The 23,267-nt window shown below is 42.5% G+C and overlaps 1 long non-coding RNA gene across 1 annotated transcript; it reads left to right on the top strand.

The window, feature by feature from the left end:
* Positions 1-5,313: 5,313 nt before the first annotated feature.
* LOC117524560 lies at positions 5,314-21,050 on the top strand. Its single transcript, XR_004564796.1, has 3 exons — positions 5,314-5,325; positions 15,266-15,275; positions 20,972-21,050. It is a non-coding gene; the product is annotated as an uncharacterized LOC117524560 (long non-coding RNA).
* Positions 21,051-23,267: the final 2,217 nt, after the last annotated feature.

Genomic DNA, 23,267 nt, shown 5'->3' with positions numbered 1-23,267 from the left:
TGAATTGGTAAGAAAAAAACTCCCTCTGATGATTTGAGAAAGAAACCGCAAGCAGACCAGACTCAAAGGGGTTAAGTCAGTTGACTGGACATGATTTGGAAAGACACACACCTGTCTACATATAAGGTCCCACAGTTGACAGTCAGAGCACAAAGCAAGCATGAAGTCAAGGAATTGTCTGTAGACCTCAGAGACAGGATTGTCTCGAGGCACAAATCTGGGGAAGGGAACAGAAACATTTCTGCTACTTTGAAGGTCCCAATGAGCACAGTGGCCTCCATCATCTGCAAATGGAAGAAGTTCTGATCCACCAGGACTCTTCCTAGAGCTGGCCGCCAGTCTAAACTGAGCGATTGGGGGAGAAGGACCTTAGTCACGGAAGTGACCAAGAACCTGATGGTCACTCTGTCAGAGCTCCAGCATTCCCCTGTGGAGAGAAGAGAACCTTCCAGAAGGTCAACCATCTCTGCAGCAATCCACCAATCAGGCCTGTATGGTAGAGTGGCCAGACAGAAGCCACTCCTTAGTAGAAGGCACATGGCAGCCCACCTGGAGTTTGACAAAAGGCACCTGAAGGACTCTCAGACCATCAGAAACAAAATTCTCTGGTCTGATGAGACAAAGATAGAACTCATTGATGTGAATGTCAGGTGTCATGTTTGGAGGAAACCAGGTACCATCCCTACAGTGAAGAATGGTGGTGGCAGCATCATGCTGTCGGGATGTTTTTCAGCAGCAGGAACTGGGAGACTAGTCAGGATTGAGGGAAAGATGAATGCAGCAATGTACAGAGACATCATATATATATATATATATATATATATATATATATATATATATATATATATATATATATATATATATATATATATATATATATATATATATATATATATATATATATATATATATATACACACACACACACACACACACACACACACACACACACACACATTTGCAAAAATTTCCAAAAACTTTTTCATGTTGTCATTATGGGGTAAGATGTGTAGAATTTTGAGGGGAAAAAATTTATGACTTTCATCCATTTTGGAATAAGGCTGTAAAATAAAATGCTGTGAAGTGCTGTGAATACTTTCTGGATGCAATGTACATGTACATGTTTTAAAACATGTTGATAAAGACATGTCTTTGTGACCACTAAGATGCACTGAAATGGGATCCTTCAAGACGCTCGCTGAGGTGGACTGGGACCCATCTGACTGCACGATGTACCGTAAACACTAATGCATCCTGATGCTTCCACAGCAAGGACGTAAGGAGGTAAAGGATGTGAGGAGGTAAAGGATGTAAGGAGATAATGGGTAACCAATGCAGGATGTAATTGTGACATTACACAAACAATCAAAAATAAAATAAGAGAGGAGCAAATTAATTGTTGAAGCATGTTTTTGTTTTGTTTACTTAATGAGCTGTGTGAAGCGAATCAGGCACTCGTCTGTTTGTGTGGGCTTATGTAGTGATGGTCATGTGGAGACCTTTGACCTTCTAGCAAATGTGACTTAAGCAGGAAGAAAAGATGAAGACATGCAGTCAACAGGACTCCTTGGAGACGAAACGGGTGTGAAGCATTGTGGTTCGCGGGGTGGGTCTACCAGGGGGTCCAACGACATACATGCCCCACCACCACCACTGTTTTCTAAAATCTATAGCCTTTTTCCTGCATTCTAGCTCAGTCTGGGAATTTAAATATCAACTATCTCATCATTTTAATGCATTATTTTGATATTAAACACTGACTATTCTAATTATGCAGCCAGCCACGTTCATCAATCAGCCTTAATGATTCCAGATCTTTTCTGTATTTTGTCAGAGTTTTGAGGGGCAGCTTCTGGCGTCTTGATCCGTCTCTGGTTCCATGACATTTCCTGCATTTTTTTTTTTTTTCATAAATATGTGATGTTATAACCTCAGGTAATACCAGAGTTATTTTCTTCCAAATATACAAAATTAAACTATGAAACTCAGTTTTTTCTCAAAATATTATCACCTTCTTCCTCCTTTAAAAAAAAAAAAAAAAAAAGCCCTAATATGCTCTCATAATAACAAATAAACTGTTTTTGTTGTTTGTTTTTTACCCTAAAGGGAATTTTCCACATTTCCTGGTGGTGCATTCACGTGCTGTTATGAATAACTGAAAACACAGTGTCACACTCAACAAACTATAAGCGAAGTGTGCATCTCAGGCCGTGTGGTGCATTATGGGTAGGCTACATTTTTCGACTACCAACCCACATGCTATGACGGCAGAAAGCAGCGAGGAGTGCTGTGATTTGGATCATTTCAACTGCTGGAAAGTTGACGATTTAAAGCGTTTTTGTCAGCTCTGCGGATTGCCTGTTACAACCAGGACTACGTACGGCAGTGGACAGAAACAGAAAGAAGAGCTGGTTGTGCTTGCGTGTGCTGAAACGTTACAGAAACTGCTGTTAGTGCCGAAGAGAGAGCCGCTGTCGAAAATGACCGGTCCTTGTTGATAGTTGGAGACAAACAAATTTCTGACCCCTTGAAGGCAACTGACGGATGGTTAGACGAAGTCCAGAGACTGAAACTGTGGATATTGCAGAATATTTCCTAAGCAGGGATGAGAAATTGTTACTCCGCCGGCTTCATAATGATGACAATGACGGTGAGTCTCACATATAACCTCTTTGGTGTCACGTTTGTTTTGATAAGTTGACATACAATGATATGTGCATGCATGCAGTTTGTTTATAGAACATGTCAATTTTACAATATTACGCACCACGTCATTCATGGCGCGACATTACAGTCATAAGCCGATGCACGAAAACGGCGGCACGGTTTCAGGATATTGACAAAATAAATGCGTGCAAGAAACTTAAAATTTTAGTTCGTCTTTTGCGTCCGTCTGGATCTTTCTTTTCTGTGGCGAAATTGTGTAGAATGAACAGAGGTTTAAGACCACATTTCTTCTTCTTTCCGTCTGTGTGGCGACTTGGCGGAGCCTTGCAATTGTGTGTTTTCAGACAACTTTCAAGCCTATTTCAAGCTGTTAGAGCATTTGAAAACAGCACAATGCGCCCCTGTCATTATTGTATGTGTCGCTTAAGGCTTAAAGCCTTTGAAACAATCACTGTAAAAGTCTTAACTTTTACAGTCCGCTAATGCTACTATATACAAAATTCAGTGGGAGCAGTGTAAGTTTGGTAGTTGGGATTTTTGCCCCCGTGTGACCCACACATGCGCAGATATGTTGTGCAATTCGCTTATTCATTCAGCAAAAAAGAGAAAGTTTTATCCACTTTAGCTTTCACAAAACCCTTCTCGTGTTTGGACTCTCTGGGTTTTGTGAAGTCCAGTGAACAGGACGAATGTGGCACCGAACAAACCCGAATTCATGCAAAGCAGCAGCTGTAAACAAGGAAGAAAGCTGGCAACCGGCAATGCCAGCTGGCAACTTCACAACACAAACAATTTACAACAAAACAGTGCGTTTGTGTGTGCACGGTCACGTGCGCATAGTCTCAATAGTCTCAGCTTCTGTTTGTCATGGATTTACCCACAATGCTCTAGGCTGAGTGTGTGTGTGTTGGGGGGGGGGGCTCCAGAATGGATCAATGGAGGAGGAAGAAGTGGACACTCCTTTTTGGTTGCTCTGTTTCCATGGAGATCTCGGTGTCGCTCCCTGGTGTCATCTCGTTTCTGAGTCCATGTCCGGCGCTCGTTTCCAGGAGCTTCCTGCTCTTTTTCCTCTCTGTGTTTCAGTTTTCCACTCACTCTCACTGGAGCGTTTCTAACTGGAGTGGAAACGTTCCAACAAGCTGTGAGGAACTGCAGGCACTCGTTTGTCTTAGACCACCGAGTCTTACTACAAACTGTTTCCAGATTAAATATCACGGGTCTGACACAAAAGACTACCTGGGATTGTCTCAGAACATCGGTGGGAAAGATCTGTGAGGGCAAAGACTGAACAGTCAAAGCCACGGTCCAAGGATCCCGAGCTACAGCCATGAAGGGCCAAGACAGTCCAGGGTTTCCTCGTAACTCATGGTCTCGCGGGTGGTTTTACAGTTGACCTGCCCTCAAACTAAAGTCCTAATCGTCTGAGAAATCACCTGCTGAGATGATCCGTACCAAGGAAAGCCTTCACAGACTCCACCCGTCGTGGCCTCCCGTGACCCACAGCCCAGATCAGTTTTTTGAAAGTCACTATCCACACAAAATCCATTTGTCCAAGGTCCATCCAGAAAAGAGCTGATGCAAGATCTGTCTGTCAAGAACTGAAGTCCAACCAACGTCCGAAAGCAGCCATCAGTCTGCACAGGCAATATGTGGGCGGGTCTTTGGCCGTTTGGTTACTAAGGTCCTCACGGAGGTGTCTGTGTTCTGGATGACAATCAAACACACAACAAACTGACGTTCCCCGGCGATAGAAGTAGCAACTGTTCATTCCGGTGGGACCTGAAGAGTCTGACAAAGATGTCCAGTCATCTGTGGACAGTTCGTACAAACAGAATTGTGCTTAAACAGTGTGTACAAATACTTCTACACAAAGTGTGTAATTTACCAGTTGGGACTTATACTTTGGAATGTGTGCAACTATACACACTGCTCTGACTGTGTGTAAACGCAGCATCTAGCTGCAGAACAGGGAAACTGCAACTTGAAAGCCTTGCTGCCGTCACAATGTGCAGCCTCATCCACATACGCACTTTAATTCCTCAAATTAATAAATACACAGTTAGTAACAATTAAGTGTCCTTCATTTCAGGGACACAACTGTAAGATGATTTTTTGGCTGTCAGTCTGTCCTACTTTTACCAAGAGTTAACTTCTCAAATGAATAAATAGTTGAGACCTTGTTGCACATCTGAGCAGCTTTTGCTGCCATCTGGTGGGCAATGTGAGCATTTCAGGGCTTCTGGTAGACTTCTTATTGAAACCCAAAATTCAGAAAAAAGTCATTTATAAATGTCAGAAATGTGTGATGTTTTGGTACACAGAGCTTTGACCCCCCCAACTCAGCCACATGGGGTGTGCAGCCAGTACATTCTGAGTGCCGGTCCCAAGCCCGGATAAATGAGGAGGGTTGCGTCAGGAAGGGCATCCGGCGTAAAACAAGCCAACCCAACTATGCAGACTCAGAATCAAATTCCCATACCGGATCAGTCGCGGCCCGGGTTAACAACATCCGCCACTAGTGCTATTGCCCAACAGGGTGCCGGTGGAAATTGGGCTACTGCTGGGCGAAGATGACGAAGAAGAGGAGGAAAACGTTGCCACGAACAGCGGGAGAAGAAGAAAACTAGAAGGGTGGAAATGAGAGTGGGGACTTTGAATGTTGGTAGTATGACTGGTAAAGGGAGAGAGCTGGCTGATATGATGGAGAGGAGAAAGGTAGACATATTGTGTGTGCAAGAGACCAAGTGGAAGGGAAGTAAGAGCAGGAGCATCGGTGGTGGGTACAAGTTGTGGTACCATGGTGAGAACAGGAAGAGAAATGGTGTTGGGGTCATTTTAAAGGAAGAGTATGTTAAAAGTGTGTTGGAGGTTAAGCGAGTGTCTGACAGGGCGATGAGTGTGAAGTTGGAAATTGAAGGGGTGATGATGAATATCATCAGTGCATATGCCCCACAGGTAGGTTGTGAGATGAAGGAGAAAGAAGATTTCTGGAGTGTGTTAGATGAGGTGGTGGAGAGTGTGCCCAAGCATGAAAGAGTGGTGATAGGAGCAGACTTCAATGGGCATGTTGGTGAAGGGAACAGAGGTGATGAGGAAGTAATGGGTAGATATGGTATCAAGAATAGGAATGGGGAAGGACAGATGGTAGTTGATTTTGCAAAAAGGATGGAAATGGCTGTGGTGAATACCTACTTTAAGAAAAGGGAGGAGCACAGGGTAACATATAAGAGTGGAGGAAGGTGTACACAGGTGGACTACATTCTTTATAGGAGATGCGAGCTAAAAGAAATCACAGACTGTAAGGTGGTAGCAGGAGAGAGTGTCACTAGACAGCATAGGATGGTTGTTTGTAAGATGACTTTAGAGTTAAAGAAGAAGAAGAGAGTGAGAGTTCAACAAAGGATCAGATGGTGGAAGCTGAAGGAGGAAGACTGTTGTGTGAAATTTAGCAAGCAGGTGAGAGAAGCACTAGTTGGAGGGGAAGCAATTTTGGACAACTGGAAAAGTACTGCAGATGTGGTGAGGGAGACAGCTAGGGCAGTACTGGGTATGGCATCTGGACAGTGGAAGGAAGACAAGGAGACTTGGTGGTGGAATGAAGAGGTCCAGGAAAGCATAAGGAGAAAGAGGTTGGCAAAAAAGTTTTGGGATAGTCGGAGAGATGAAGAAAGTAGACAGGAGTACAAGGAGATGCGGTGTAAGGCGAGAAGAGAAGTGGCAAAAGCAAAGGAAAAGGCATATTGCGAGCTGTACAAGAAGTTGAATAGTAAGGAAGGAGAAACGGACTTCTACCGATTGGCCAGACAAAGCGACAGAGCTGGAAAGGATGTGCAGCAGGTTAGGGTGGTAAAAGATGCACATGTGTGCTGAGAAGGTGGAGGGTTTATTTTGAAGAGCTGATGAATAAAGAAAATGAGCGAGAGAAAAGGCTGGATGATGTGGTGAGAGTAAATCAGGAAGTACAAGAGATTAGCAAGGAAGAAGTGAGGGCTGCTATGAAGAGGATGAAGAGTGGAAAGGCAGTTGGTCCAGATGACATTCCAGTGGAGGCATGGAAATGTCTAGGAGAGATGGCAGTAGAGTTTCTAACCAGATTGTTTAATAAAATCTTGGAAAGTGAGAGGATGCCTGAGGAGTTGGAGATGAAGTGTGCTGGTTCCTATTTTCAAGAACAAGGGTGATGTGCAGAGCTGCAGTAACTACAGAGGCATAAAGCTGATCAGCCACAGCATGAAGTTATGGGAAAGAGTAGTAGAAGCTAGGCTTAGAAAACAGGTGAAGATCTGTGAGAAGCAATATGGTTTCATGCCGAGAAAGAGCACTACAGATGCAATGTTTGCTCTGAGAATACTGTTGGAAAAGTACAGAGAAGGACAGAAAGAGTTACATTGTGTGTTTGTGGACTTAGAAAAAGCTTATGGGTAGTGCGGGACATGTACAAGAATAGTGTGACAGCGGTGAGATGCGCAGTCGGAATGACAGACTCATTCAAGGTGGAGGTGGGATTACACCAAGGATCAGCTCTGAGTCCTTTCTTGTTTGCAGTGGTGATGGACAGGTTGACAGATGAGATCAGACAGGAGTCCTCATGGACTATGATGTTTGCAGATGACATTGTAATCTGTAGTGAGAGTAGAGAGCAAGTTGAGTCTAGTCTGGAGAAGTGGAGATATGCTTTGGAGAGAAGGGGAATGAAAGTCACTAGAAGCAAGACTGAGTACATGTGTGTGAATGAGAGGGAGCCCAGTGGAATGGTGCAGTTACAAGGCGCAGAAGTGGTGAAAGTAGATGAGTTTAAATATTTGGGGTCAACTGTTCAAAGTAATGGAGAGTGTGGTAAAGAGGTGAAGAAGAGAGTGCAGGCAGGGTGGAGTGGGTGGAGAAAGGTGGCAGGAGTGATTTGTGACCGAAGAATATCAGCAAGAGTGAAGGAGAAAGTTTACAAAACAGTAGTGAGACCAGCTATGTTGTATGGTTTAGAGACGGTGGCACTAACAAAAAGACAGGAGGCAGAGCTGGAGGTGGCAGAGCTGAAGATGTTGAGATTCTCTTTGGGAGTGACAAGAATGGACAAGATTAGGAATGAACATATCAGAGGGGCAGCTCAGGTGGGACGGTTTGGAGACAAAGTCAGAGAGGCGAGATTGAGATGGTTTGGACATGTGCAGAGGAGGGACCCAGGGTATATAGGGAGAAGGATGCTGAGGATGGAGCCACCAGGCAGGAGGAGAAGAGGGAGACCAAAGAGGAGGTTCATGGATGTGCTGAGAGAGGACATGCAGATGGTTGGTGTGACAGAGGAAGATACAGAGGACAGGGTGAGATGGAAACGATTGATCTGCTGTGGCGACCCCTAACGGGAACAGCCGAAAGACAAAGAAGAAGAAGAAGAAGAGCTTTGACCCCCCCCCCCCAGCATTAATGTATCAACACTTCAATTTTGCAAACTTTTTGGTTTTTGAGTTTTAAGATACACAAGTTGGGCGGAGTTTTTCCTGACAAACACGTGAATTTTTTTTTAATGAACCAAGAGAAAAAAGTGGGGAAACTTGTCATGTCTTTTTTTTTCTTCAAAAAAAAAAAAGAATCTTTTTTGTGTGTATGTGTGTGTGTGTGTGTGTGTGTGTGTGTGTGTGTGTGTGTGTGTGTGTGTGTGTGTGTGTGTGTGTGTATGTGGGGGGGGGGTCCACTGGTGTCGATCACATGGTCTTAATTGTTTCAGTTTGTAATTTACTTTAATCTTTTTAACATTTTGCAGACTTTGTTGGATCTTGAAGTGGTCGGCAGTGATTTTAGATATTTTTTATTAAGTTTTTTTTTTTATTATTTCAGGTCCAAGCACGGTACAAAGGTCGCCCGCGGTACAAAGGTCGGCAGCAGCCTGCGGCACAAACACTCACTCACTTTGTTTTCAGACAAACATGGAAATCGATTTGTCAGCTTTCTCGGGTTCACACCTCCGATCAACGTGACGAAAGTCGATCTGACTCTTGACACCTCCTCCTTCTCTCCTCCCCTCCTCACACTTCTCCTTTAATTTTCCTCCCTCCTTCCTCACCTCTTCTTCAGCTCCATCCTCCTCCTCCTCCTCACTGTGATCCTCCACCACCTCCCCTCTCTTTTATCTCCTCTTTGTCCTCACCTCCTGCTCTCATTCTTTCTTCTCCTCCTTTAACATCTGTTTGTGTTTCGTTGTCTTAAATGCGGATCACAGCAGACATTTGCAGTTTCATTCACACGTCAGAGTGACATCATCAAAAAAGAAATAGAGGAAAAAAATTCTAACCTGACAAATCCACAAACCCTCATCCAGGTCGGCCCAGAAGTATTTGGACAGTGAACGCTTATGTTTTTGCTTCTGTACATCACAGTGGAGCAGAACAGAACTGAGCAGGTACAGATACTTTATCATTGTAACCAGTACAACAAAAGGTGAGGTGCAGCCGTTCAGCGCAAATATAAACCACACACAGACTTGAACAAGCAGACCAGAGCAGGACCTTCATAAAATAACACAGATCTAATCAATTCTCCCATGTGCCTTCTGCCTTCAGGTTTATGGACTATAAAAAGGCAACAGGTATGTCCACAACAAAAACGGACGGTGTCAGAGGAAGAGGGACAGTGCGGATGAGAACAAGGTGGAGGAAGACCTGAAGGAGGTTTAGGACATACGCAAAAGGAAGACAACCACATCTGACTAATGAAATACGAGCTGTGAGCTTGTGGACCATGTAATGAACCAGCAGTGTCCAAAGTATTCCAGAAAGTACCAAGAGGGTGCAGGTTTTCTTTGCAGCCACTGACTCCAGCAGGTGATTTCACTGATTAACATCACTGAGCAGATGGGATGAATCCTTCAGTGAAAGGTCAGCATATCTTCTCATTTCAAAGAAAATTTCAAAATTAAAGATTTCATGGCCATGTAAGATTTTGTAGGTGTCAATTAAATCACCTCTAATGCATCCATCTTCTGAAGTGGTTCAACTGAGTCCAGCAGGTGTGTCCATGTAGGACCTATGTACCAACTTACTGTAGGAATCAGCAAAAAAGAAAAGGTTTGATATAAAATCTGACACCAAAAAAAAAAAAAAAGTTCACCACAATGTGAGTTGATTCAACTGAATATCAGTTAACTCAACTTAAAGATAAGCTTCGTTTCACATCACAATTAATGAAGACAATGGATAGCTTTGAATTCAGATTTTGAAAACATATAAACTTGAGTCCAATATCCTAAACTTGCCATTACAAGTGGAGTAAATGAGACTTTAGTTCACTCAAGTTAACGGAACTATCATTTTTTTTACAGTGTACATTTAATTTATTTTAATATAAGAAATACTCTGCAAATTACCAAAATGGAGCATGATGGTAAATGGTAAGTGGACTGCATTTATATAGCACTTTCCCATCTGTATCAGATGCTCAAAGTGCTTTACAATAATGCCTCACATTCACCCCGATGTCAGGGTGCTGCCACACAAGGCGCCCACTACACACCGGGAGCAACAAGGGGATTAAGGACCTTGCCCAAGGGCCCTTAGTGATTTTCCTGTCAGGCTGGGATTTGAACCGAGGATCTTCTGGTCTCAAGCCCAATGCCTCAATCACTGGACCAATAGATAATAATGAGATATCATGGACATATCACTGCAATATCATATCTTAATGAACTTCAACTAACGTGACAACATGTCGGCACTGAAATGTGCGTAAAAGTACTCCTGAGTGTTCATAGGATTTGTTCTTACCTAAGAACCAATATTATATAGTGGTGGGATTTTGCCAACTTCTGATTGGCCCATTCGCCACTTTCTGAACTGTACCACATGCCGAGTTGACCGCTGGTGGAGCCGAGTAGACTGCGCGTGTGAAACGAGTACACCTCGTGTGCAGCGTAGTGCTAACTAATTGAGCGACACCTTCTATCGATAATGACCAATCAGATAACGAGATACAACGCCTACCTTGGCTGTCAGTTTGTTGACAAGATGGCAGAAGACAGGTTTGGGTCTGTTAGCGACACTGACCTAAAACGAATTTTACACGAAAAAGATGCGAAGAACACCCGCAGAAATACACAGTCAGCTGCCAACCTGTTTGACAAGTATGTCACTGAAAAGGGACATGAACCCGACTTTGAAATTTATGACAGACGGATGCTTGATGGAGTACTCGGTCGATTTTACGCAGAAGCTAGACAGGCGAAAGGCGAACTTTAAAAGAAAACAAGCCTGATGACTCTTCGTCACGGACTTAACAGGCGTCTCCAGTCCATCGATGGGATGTCAGTTGGTGCAGTATGACAGTAATAATAAAGACTTGAAACTTGAGATTGATTTTTCAGTTTTAGTATGTTTGACAAACTCCCAGTTTTCTTGTTTACCATATAATAAAGCAGTTATAGACTTTTGATGAGATGTACCCGTGATTATCCGGACCTGGTGAGGATGGGGTTCATCTGGTTCATCAATCAGGTCCGCATAATCACGGGTACACCTCATCAAAAGTCTATAATTGTATAATATCTTCATAAAAAACTTTGTGATCTGCTGCAAAGGTAGCAGACATGGGGCCAAATACAAAAGTATTTGTATTTGAAAATACTTAAATACATTTTTCGTAGTATTTGTATTTTCTGATTTTGAATTCAAACTATTTGTATTTGTATTTCAAATACATCGCTGACCCCAAGTATTTCCAAATACTTTTACAAATACTTTTTCAAATACTTTTCAAACTTCAGAATATCTGTGACACCGTGTTGAGACACACCAGATATGACATTTTATTATTGTTTTGTGATATGGTGGATACAAAAGGATGCAATATTGATGGAAACAGAATATATATTGTGATAGTTTGATTATTGCCTGTGATATTATAATAGTAAATTTGTGATAAAACATTCAATCCTTTACTTATCAATAGTATTTGGTCATGCTATTTTCACAATAAATTGTCACCGGTTTATCAGTTTTTGTGTTGATTTGCTGTTTATAGTTCATAGAAAGTATATGTATTTGAAATACTCAAAATATAAAGTATTTGTATTTGAAAAAGTACAAAGTATTTGTATTTGGAATTCAAAAATCTAAAGTATTTGTATTTGCATTTAAATACAATGCAAAGTGTTGACCCCATGTCTGAAAGGTAGTGACTATGGTAGAACATGATTGTGCCACAGATCAGCAAAAACCAGGTCGAAAGTCCATCCAAGTGTCCGTGTGGTATCACGATGGAAGTATGTACAACAAAACTGAACACAACCATTAAACAAAATGAAGGTAAACGCTCTGGAGGAAGAAGAAGATTGCCTTGCATCAGTGAGAAGTTGGATGTCTAGCATCTTCCTACTTTTAAACTCTGATAAGACTGAAATGAATGTTCTTGGTCCAGTGAGACATCAATTTGACCAGTTAACGCTCAGCCTCGGTTTGTGTGTCATACATCACACTGACAAAGTGAGGAACCTTGGGGTAATTTTTGATCCTACGTTGTCTTTTGACCTCCACATTAGAGATATTACGAGGACTGCTTTCTTCCACCTGCAAAATATAGCGAGGATTCGTCCCATCCTGTCTACGGCTGACGCTGAGACCCTGATTCATGCGTTTGTCTCTTCTAGGCTGGATTATTGTAATGTTTTATTTTCTGGTTTGCTGCAGTCCAATACTCGGGGTCTTCAACTAGTTCAAAATGTTGCTGCCAGATTCTTGACACAAAGCAGAAGGTTTGATCATATTACCCCCATTTTGGCATCTCTTCGCTGTCTCTGCGAGGTCGGATTTTTAAGGTTTTGCTGTTGGCCTATACAGTTGTTCATGGACTGGCACCGGCCTATCTAGCTGATTTAGTTAAATCTTATGTACCGGCCCAGGCATTGTGTTCAGGGGATGCAGGACTGCTCCGTGTGAGGAACAGGTCTGTGGGACAGAGAGCCTTTTCGTACTGTGCTCCTGTTTTGTGGAACGCTTTCCCGGCCTCAGTGAGACATTCAGATTCTGTGGAGATTTTTAAGAAAAGACTAAAGACATCTTTTTACCCAGTCTTATGGTTAGCATCCTTTTAAATTTTTTTTTTAAGTTCTTTTACTTTTTATTGTGAACTTTTGTGTTTTTGATGTTTTGATTTTATTTTACAGTGGTTTTTTTTTATTATTTTATATTGTTTTTGAGTTGTTTTTATGTGAGGTGCCTTGAGGTGACATTGTCGCAATATAAATTGAATAAATTGAAATTGAGGAAAAAAAAGACAAAACCTCCCCTGACTGCTTAACTGCTTCTCCTCAGGGAGCTTTGGTGGCCGCTCTCAGCTGCTGCCCTCCAACATGATGGTTCAGATCTGTTAACTTGCCAGAAAACTGATCACTTTCTTCTGCTTTTTCAGTAGCAGCGTGCTGAAGGGGAAGACTCTGATTGGCTTATTTTTAATGTTGTGAACAAAACACAACATTGAGTAATGCAAAGTTAAATCCAGCCTCGTGCACTCAGGGTCCACCTTAGACAGAGTTCCAGTCGGGGTTCTGTCCAGCTCTCTAAGAGCTGAACCAAAGCTCCGCCTGCTGTTATTTGTGACCCAGCTCACTGACACATGAAGCTTTGATCCGCCGTGACGCCAAAAAAACAAAACCTCAGCGGCACCCGAGAAATTAACTGAATCATGATGTCACTTCCTGGAAAAGGGGCAAAGTGCATAAAGTACAAAGAAATTTAAGGTATCCAGATATGAATCTGATACTGATCCACTGTTTAAAATAAAAACAAAAAAACAAACCTGATCACAAACATAATGTAGTTCCAACGTCTGCACGCAGTAAAAGTAAGTCCCTTCGGCTGCTCCCTTGTTTGCACTTGGGGTCGCCACAGCAAATCCAAGGTGGATCTGCATGTTGAATTGGCACAAGTTTTACGCCGGATGCCCTTCCTGACACAACTCCACATTACATGGAGAAATGTGGCAGGGGTGGGATTTGAACCTGGAACCTTCTGAACTGAAACCAAGCGCATTAACCACTTGACCACCACCCCTGCTCGCAACAAAGCAAAAATAAAACAATGTTTCCCCTCCGAGTGTCACTTTCTTCGCGTGACACCAAACATGAGGGCTGCAGCAAAGACGGACGCTATCTGAATAATTCATGTTTTTTTTTCTCCTCATCAATCAGAACCCGTTGAGCAGAAGGTGACCTGAACAGAAGACGTGCATGTCAAGGAGCAGACCGTGCACACGCACAAGTCACAGTTGGCATGGCAACACAAACTAAAAAAAGACTTTGATTTTACAACATAATATTCCGCTCAGGTGAGAAAACATACTGTGGCAGGTTTTTTCTCACGTTTTCTGTCGTCGCTTTGAGTTACAATCAAACAGCCGCGAACACAATCGTATAATGGTCAGCTCACGCACACGTGCAAACCCCTAGATGGACATAAATCGTCCTTTATGAGCACGGCAGTGATGAAAGTCTTCCCCTGGACACTGAGGGGTTTTTCTTTTCCAGCAGGCTGTTAGTTCATTTCTCCACAGACGAGCGCCTTTATGTGCCGCCGCTGACACGGACCAGACACGACCAACTGTCCGCCACAAATGGACATGAATTATTCACGTGCACCCTGTTGCAAAGGCCTCAGCGTGTCAGGGTCCACAGGTGTGTCCTACCTGTAAAGTGGAAAAGTGGGCGGAGCTCCATAGGGTCATGATGCTTCATGATGCGTTGTCGGTGGAAAATATGTTGACAAATTCTGCCTAGCAACAAGATTTTTTTTCAATCTCAGTAGATTAAAATGCTGTTTCTCCTGTAAAAGCATCAAACGTGACACTCCATGTTGGTAGTAATTTTCCAGTTATATTACGCAGGAACTCAGAGTTTCAACTTGTACAAACCCCATGTTCAGTTTGTCCAGCACGTCTGATCCAAACATCAACAGCAGGGAACGCTGTGGTTATTACCATTTTTAGCACACTTTTGTGTCCAGTTTAATAAATTATGCAGACCGTCCTGTTCCCCTGCTGTCTGCAGACATGCTGTTGTGGTGTTTTACGTATGAAATACTGTACATGTTTATCAAATGGTGCTGTTAATATTTGCTAACCTGCTAGATGTTGCTACAATGACGATGGGCTACATGGTGCTACAACCTGAGCCGTCAATTAAAATGTTGACGTCATTTCTGTGATCTGTTCTCAACCATGAGGTCTCCGTGGTGGACCAAATATTTTTGCAGTTCTCCTTGCTCCAAAATCTTGAATCCTCCAGTTTGTTTTCAGACTTGTTGTGCCGTGTGGAAACTGGAATGTGTTTACCTTGTGTGTGACGTCATTCCCAGTCACGACTTTTGACTCCCAAGGTCACTAGAACGTGGTGTTATTCACACATTTCAGTTAAATTATTTCTACAGGACCAAGCCACAACATAAGTTGTCTTAAGGCACCACACAAGTTCAGTTTAAGCCCTAAACGTTTGAGTAAGCACATTAGCAACAGCAGTAATAAGGACAAAACCTCAAGCAGACCAGACTTGGTGGGATGACCATCTGCTCTGGACATCCAAACAATACAGAACAAAAAAGCATTGGAATGGTAAAATATGCAGCAACTGAAATGTTGCTGTAGCCTATTCCAGCGATCACTGAGCGTGAGACAGGGGATATCCTGGACAGACTAGCGAAGTCTATCGCAGGTTCCCAAAACAGGTCAATAGATATTCATAAGACAAGACCTGAAAATATGAATACATTATCTTCAGGTGTGTAACTTGTTATTCAGAGAGCGCCTAAGCTAGCTTGTTAACAGCACGTCTCAGCTAGCCTTGCAAGCTAAATAATGCATTCTGCTGATGTTTGTTAATGGAGTGACGTTTGATTGTTAGCTAGCTGGTGATTTTCAAAATAATTGTAACTCTGTAGTTGTGGTGTCAAATGTTTTTGAATGCTGATTAGCGCCACATTAGCATGATAACTGCAGCGTTTCCAGCAAGAATCACGTCACCAGCCTTGACCTGAGCGGATAAGAGTCACACAGCCGACCTGGTGGAACGTGAGCTGGTTCACCTCCGTTTCAAACTTTAAACGGAGGTGAACGTGTGAGACCGAGGTGCTCCATCTCTCAGAGTTTTGTGCAAAACCAACGCGTGTCAACAACACATGATCCAGGACAGGAGCGGTTTCTGTGAGTTGTGCGCTTTGGCGGAGGCTAATTGGGCCGTTCGTTAAGAGCGCGGCAGCTTTCCGCCCTTAATGATGTGGAACCTTTTGATTTGGCTGGCGGCTGAGCAGTGAGGATGGGAAGTTTGTCAGGATCAAATTAGGGAGGAGCGGAAGCGGCATTTTCCTCCTCATTTGTTGTCTTTGCTGTTTGTTGCCATCATTCCGTGGAATATCCCAGTGGATTTTCACACAGATACATTATGCAGTTTGCCCTTTAACAGAGGCGTCTTTCTGTTCTTCTCCCACCAGTCACACCGAGGTTGAATTAGTTACCACGACAACGGGTATCGAACTGTGTCAGGAAGCAGTTCCCAAACAACATCGTTCTCGCTCCAGTCACACCTGATTAAACTGATATTTGAAGTTGATTAACTGTTGATGTTTGTTTCCTGGTGTAGTGGAACAGATTAACTGTGTGTGTGTATATATATATATATATATATATATATATATATATATATATATACACACACACACACACACACACACACACACGTGGGTGATTCTTAGACTACGGGCACTTATTATGTCCTTTGATCATATTGTATGAAAAACAGAAAAAAGGGGAAATTTCACACTTTTATAGTTATCTTTACAATGAAAGTGTGTTAAGAAATTTGTTCTAGTAGTCTATGATGACTTTTTCACCTTTTTTCAGCGTCATTATATGCAAATATTGCCGTTTTGTGCTTGTCCCACACCCAGACTTTTGATCTTCAATGATAAAAATGAATGGTAAAGAAACATTTTTTCTAATGTTTTAAAATATCTCTGAATAAAATATCAGTAAAATAATCAAAACATAATTGGGGTATTCAATGTCATACAACTGTTGTGATTTTTTTAAAACAAAATGTAGTTGTCCCACACTATTGCCCTAATTTCCACCACAACACTGTAATGTCCCTTTAAACAGTTTAAACAGTTTGTATGAAAGATTGTTTGGGTAGTTTCTATGGAGATAAACAGTGATATCAGAGCACATGTATATAGCAACAAATCACAACAAACAGTTGCCCCAAGGCACTTTATATTGTAAGGCAATGGTGTGGTGGAAATTACATTTACAAGGCCAATAGTGCCGTAGTTAAAGAATCACCCATATGTGTGTGTATGTGTGTGAGACCATCAGCAGAGCCTGAAGCTCCTGTTGAAGGTCATTTGAGTTTCTTAATCACATTCCTTTAGGTCTTGTCTCAGAGTGATGCTGAAAAACTAATTCATGCATTTATTTCCTCTAGGCTGGACTATTGTAATTCATTATTATCAGGTTGTCCTAAAAGTTCCCTAAAAAGCCTTCAGTTAATTCAAAATGCTGCAGCTAGAGTACTGACGGGGACTAGAAGGAGAGAGCATATCTCACCCATATTGGCCTCTCTTCATTGGCTTCCTGTTAATTCTAGAATAGAATTTAAAATTCTTCTTCTTACTTATAAGGTTTTGAATAATCAGGTCCCATCTTATCTTAGGGACCTCGTAGTACCATATCACCCCAATAGAGCGCTTCGCTCTCAGACTGCAGGCTTACTTGTAGTTCCTAGGGTTTGTAAGAGTAGAATGGGAGGCAGAGCCTTCAGCTTTCAGGCTCCTCTCCTGTGGAACCAGCTCCCAATTCAGATCAGGGAGACAGACACCCTCTCTACTTTTAAGATTAGACTTAAAACTTTCCTTTTTGCTAAAGCTTATAGTTAGGGCTGGATCAGGTGACCCTGAACCATCCCTTAGTTATGCTGCTATAGACGTAGACTGCTGGGGGGTTCTTTCTTTCTTTCTTTCTTTCTTTCTCTTTTTGCTCTGTATGCACCACTCTGCATTTAATCATTAGTGATTGATCTCTGCTCCCCTCCACAGCATGTCTTTTTCCTGGTTCTCTCCCTCAGCCCCAACCATTCCCAGCAGAAGACTGCCCCTCCCTGAGCCTGGTTCTGCTGGAGGTTTCTTCCTGTTAAAAGGGAGTTTTTCCTTCCCACTGTAGCCAAGTGCTTGCTCACAGGGGGTCGTTTTGACCGTTGGGGTTTTACATAATTATTGTATGGCCTTGCCTTACAATATAAAGCGCCTTGGGGCAACTGTTTGTTGTGATTTGGCGCTATATAAAAAAATTGATTGATTGATTGATTCCTTTAGCCACCAAAATTCTTCTGCAAAACTGGATCATGGCTGAATGTATCAATTATTCCAGGAATTTTCCGTCTTTTAAAAAGAGGAAGTTAAATGAGCAGTTAAATTATCAGTCCCTCCAGAAATTTGTGATCCCTTCATCCCCCCCCCCCCCCACTGGTTGAATTCTTTATTGGTTTAATTGCTGAAATTTTGATATCACAAATTCATTGGAGGGTCTGAATCACGTTATTTTTAAATCATCGTATTTTGAAAATAACCCCCAGAATTTCCTGCTGGTTTCTGCATTAAATCCTCAAAGTTGACCACTAAGAAACACCAGGTGGCCCTTTGTTTTGTTTTAGTTGTTTTGCCATTTTTTGATGATGACACCAGAGCAGCATTCTGGTTTTTCTTACTTTGTTTGGACACTAAAAATCAGTCCAGAGAACAGACGACTGGTTTCTCCATGAAAGAAAAACTCCTCAGAGTCGCTTTATGACACTCAAAGAGGGACGTAGTTCAGTGTGTTCATTCAGTGACTCAGTTGTGAAAGTCCCGTGCACGCTCCACGAACAGTTTTGTGCACGCTGCAGGCTGTAATGACATTTAAGCGCACGGCTGAATGGAACTGTGTCTTATCTCAGTCTATTGAACGGCTCGGTGGATCTGGTGTCTCATATTTATTGGACGTCAGCCAGCTGACACAGGAACACATTTGTAAGTGGTTCTCGACCTTTCGGGTCGCTGAAAGAGACTGGCAGCCCATTCACTTCCTTTCATTGTGTCCGACATACAGCATCTTTTGTGCTTTTATTGTTATTTGACATTTGGCAGTTTCACTCCTGAGGTTTGGTCACTGTAGACTCCGTCCATTCCTCCAATATAGTATTTTTAATCCTTTTCTTCAAAAGTGTTTACTCCACTGTCATGTTTCATCATCTGTACCAGATTACAGCTTTTAAAGCAAGATGACTCAAAATATACTCAATCAAGAGTTTTTTTTTTTTTTTTACGGTAATCTCATTGAAACCTTCGACAGCAGGAAGAGGACAATCTGCTCCTGCAGGCGTTCGCCAAAATATTCAGCCAAACTAAATATGGACAGACATCAAAATCAAATGCTCATCTGTATGTTTAAAATCATCTAAATATTCGGTCACTGCGTGATTTAAAAAATAAACTGTAAATAGACTCCACTCCTTTTGTGGTAAATTTGAAGGTAACGTGTTTATCAGCGCTCATCTTGTACAGACTCAGTGAAGCATTTTGGCACCACGTTGTAGGAACGCCGCCTTTCTAGTTGGCCATTTCAAAATTTTTCTTTACATTTCCTGAGGTAAAAATGCACACGTGCACTTCTGGAGGGAAACGATTCCAGACTTGTCTTGTCACGTTTATAAAACAAAAGCCTGACTTGCCGCTATTACATCAAGATGATGGGCAGAACTGGATGTCCAGAAATCCCTATTCAGCGGTTAAAGATGCTTCTAACATGAATGTAGTCACACTACAATCAACACACATCTGGCTTTTAACAGTTTAAGAGCCTTTCGATCTGTTCAAAGGTGTTGCTTCTGTTCAATGTGGAGAAGAGAGGACTGGGAGGAGTAGAGGAGGGAAGCCTTGTTTTAGCCCCACAAAGTTGGAGCTAGTATGACATCTAGTGGCAGAAGTAATACTTTTGCACCTTTAACATTGATTGAACAGATTTAAAGAGTACTAAGATAAATATTTCATGGTACATTTCTGGTACAGAATATATGTTTTCTAGATAGTACAGTTTTAAACACTTTTTTAAATCATTAGCGAAAAAAAGGCCTAAATACAATCAAACTGCTATCCACTGCAAATGTGTTTTTATTTATTTATTTTTCCAGAAAACTAACAGCAGTAAAGATGAGAAATAATAATGTTCAACCTCAATTTTTTTTTTTTTTTTTTTTTTTAAGGAAAATCCGAGCTGGTCGGCTGTGAGGCATTTGATGAACTGACACAATCTGCAGCGACAGATGGTAGACAACAGCGTTTGCTGTTTAGCACCACATTAGATTAAGAATGGGGTGGTGGCCAAGTGGTTAATGTGCTTGGTTTCAGTTCAGAAGGTTCCGGGTTCAAATCCCACCCCTGCCACATTGCTCCATGTAATGTGGAGTTGCGTCAGGAAGGGCATCCGGCGTAAAACTTGTGCCAATTCAACATGCAGATCCACCTTGGATTTGCTGTGGCGACCCCGAGTGCAAACAAGGGAGCAGCCGAAGGGACTTACTTTACCACATTAGATTAAGACAGAACACCGGCTCTTCATGATTTTACAGAGTCGACTGTTTTGTAAGGTCACAGTTTAACTGTGCTCTGTAAAGTTACCCGTCATTCATGTCGATCTGGAGCAAAATCGACCATCCTAGCTTGATGAAGTTTCTGCCTCCACTCTGGACAGCACTCACAGTATCTGTGCATAGGCTGGATTTGATGCCCTACAACTTCTTGGGGACCTCATGAATTCTCAGGATGTCCCAGAGACCCATCCAAGCAACTGAATCAAAGAAAGATGTACTGCTATTATTCACACTTGTGTTCCATCAATTCTCATGCAGCTAGAATAGTCCGTATTCGACTTCTTGGACATGAATCCAGACTGTTCCGGCCACTGAGCAGCAAGAAACTGGAACTTTCAAGAATAATTCTTGGAGGCACCTTCCCCAGCACAGAGAGCACTATAGATTCATTCAATTTCTCCCTTTATCCACTTGGGGTCACCACAGCAGATCAGAGTGGGATCTGCATGTTGACTTGGCACAAGTTCTATGCCGGATGCGTTTCATGACATAACTCCACATTACATGGAGAATGTGCACAAGTGAGCTTGAACCAGGAACCTTCTACTCTGCAAACAAGGGCACTACCCCTGCAATATCCCTGTGGTTGTTACAACACATGCACTCACCCTTTCTTTTCCAAACTGAGATAAGTCTTTTTCTACCGGTCTGTAGGGTTGATACCAGTCTCCCAGACTGAAACAAAGACTGTTTGCAGTGCCAGGAGAACATCATCTTCACCAGCTTGGAGGAGCTCAGCTCTGAAGCTGAAGGTCCCTGGAGCTTTCTCCGCCATCAGGTGTTTCACAATCTTTGTGATCTCACCAGTTCAAAAATCAGCCACAAGAACCCTGGTACTGGAGACGTACAGCTTCCCTACATCAGATGGAAAAGTGCAACAAAAATGATGTCCACTTTTTTCTATTTTTAACTTCCATCAACACCTCCTCACGGTGGGCGTGATGTCACTCTCACAGCCAGTAGCGGTGGAACTTTCCATTTTGATTTCACTGAAACAAACTGACCAGGTTTACTGCCGGCCTACACACCAGAACCTGAAACTGACGAGTCCACTTGCTCATGAAAACATGACTGGACTGAATGTGGTCGTCACCGTCTGAGCTCTGATTGGACGTTTGCCTGCTTGCACAAGCAACAGATTGGTATGAAGCTGCAGAGAAGCGCTGCTAGCATTATTATTCCGTTTCATACTGAACGCACAAATACATGTGCATGCCGGCAACGTGCACAAACATCTCATTGTGGTCGTCTGTTGTTGCGCCTCCTCTGGTGTTGTTCAGGCGCACGTGGGAGTCAGTTGTGTAATAACAGCTTGTCAAGGCTTTTTGTTTGGGGAAACATTTGCATATTCAAATGTGTTGAGGCGAGCTGGTTGCCAGCGCTGATTCACATGCATATTCACACCGCGGGTCACATGTGCACTCTTAATGGATCCATCAAGGCTCATTGTTTTCTGATTTCTTCAGCTTTGCACAGAACACTGACATCAGGCAGTTAAGGCCCACTGACACGAGCATGACTTTGATTCACGCACTTGCACACCCTGTGTGGTGCAGGAGAGTAAACTCATCTTTAATGGGTGCAGACTGAACGTGAGAGGGGCGCCTGTATGTGCAATTGTGCAGAGAATTTTGAAATGTTCAAAAAAATCTTTCACACATAAATGTTGTGCTCCGTGGTGCGATCTGCTCGCCATCACGACGTGCAGCTCGTCAAGTGGAGTAATGAAGAACTGAACAGAGCGAGTGGTTGTCAGCAGATCGCATCAGAGCGCAGCTTGTCTGAAGGATTATAACAAGATGTTAAATCTCTCATAAACATACTTTAACAGCTGCAGACAAGAAGGAAAGAACACACAACTGTTTTACCAAGCCATGACAATGTAAACATGACAAATAATTACCTTTTTAGATGGCTCCAAATGCTTTCTGCAGCTCATTCAGTGCACGCATGCGTGAACGGCTGCTGTTGGAGTGATCCACTGTGATTCAGGAAGCGATTAGGGCCGTTCTCAACAGACAACTTGCAGAGAAAATGATTAATCTGCTATGAAATAATTATTTTATATGCGCAGCGTCCAGCGTAGAGTGTGTGGCAGGTGGTGGAACAAAGCACGGCACCCAGCTGGGAACACAGCGGGTAGGATCATCATGTGCAAGTGTGTGAATCAAAGTCATGGTCGTGTCAGTGGACCTTTAGCCTGCGGTTCAAGTCGCTCACCTTCATGTTTATGTTTATCGTGCTTTAGCTTCTGCACAAGTACCTCAGTGATTTATATCTCCACCAGCAGACAGTCAGACGACAGCTCAAAGACCAAATCAGCATCACGTCTTCAGGACAACTGCCTGATACTCATGACCGGATCGGTTAAGATCAAAGGCCTTTAAAGTTCTAACTTCACATCATTCCTCTCTTGTTCCTCTGACATGTTGCAGGTCAATAAGTTAGGCGTGGTACACTGTCTTATGGAACAAATGTCATGCAACCTTGCAAAAGCTATACTGTCTGTACAAAAAGCTGCAGCGGGTCAATGGCATGTATCATGTCCTTAAATGGAATGTCCACATCAGCAATAAGAAAAAAAGAGTGTGATGAGCTCAGCTGTATTTCTGAAAGCTTCAGAGATAAGTTATCTTTCTCCAAACATGTCTCTGAAGACAGGAAATCTTAAAAGAGGAAGGGAGAATCTGGTTGCAGCCTGGTGAAGAGTGCTCAGTTAACTCGGTGTTCAGTACCTCTATTTTTATCAGCATAGGTTTTCAATAAATGTTCTCGATTGATAAAGAACATGGCAGTCATCCATGATTAAAGAATGTGACAAGATCTAATGAGTCAAATCAAAGTGAGTCATCCAGTTGATCTAGTCATTCTTGCAGGTTAATTTTAAACCTGGCCAGAGAAGCTATCGGGCACAGGCTGTGTCTCACTTTACAGGCTGCATACTTCAAAG

The sequence above is a fragment of the Thalassophryne amazonica genome, chromosome 14 (assembly GCF_902500255.1).
Source record: "Thalassophryne amazonica chromosome 14, fThaAma1.1, whole genome shotgun sequence".
NCBI classification, from domain to species: domain Eukaryota; kingdom Metazoa; phylum Chordata; class Actinopteri; order Batrachoidiformes; family Batrachoididae; genus Thalassophryne; species Thalassophryne amazonica.
The sequence above is the reverse complement of the archived record's forward strand: the minus strand, read 5'-3'. Positions and strand labels throughout refer to the sequence as shown.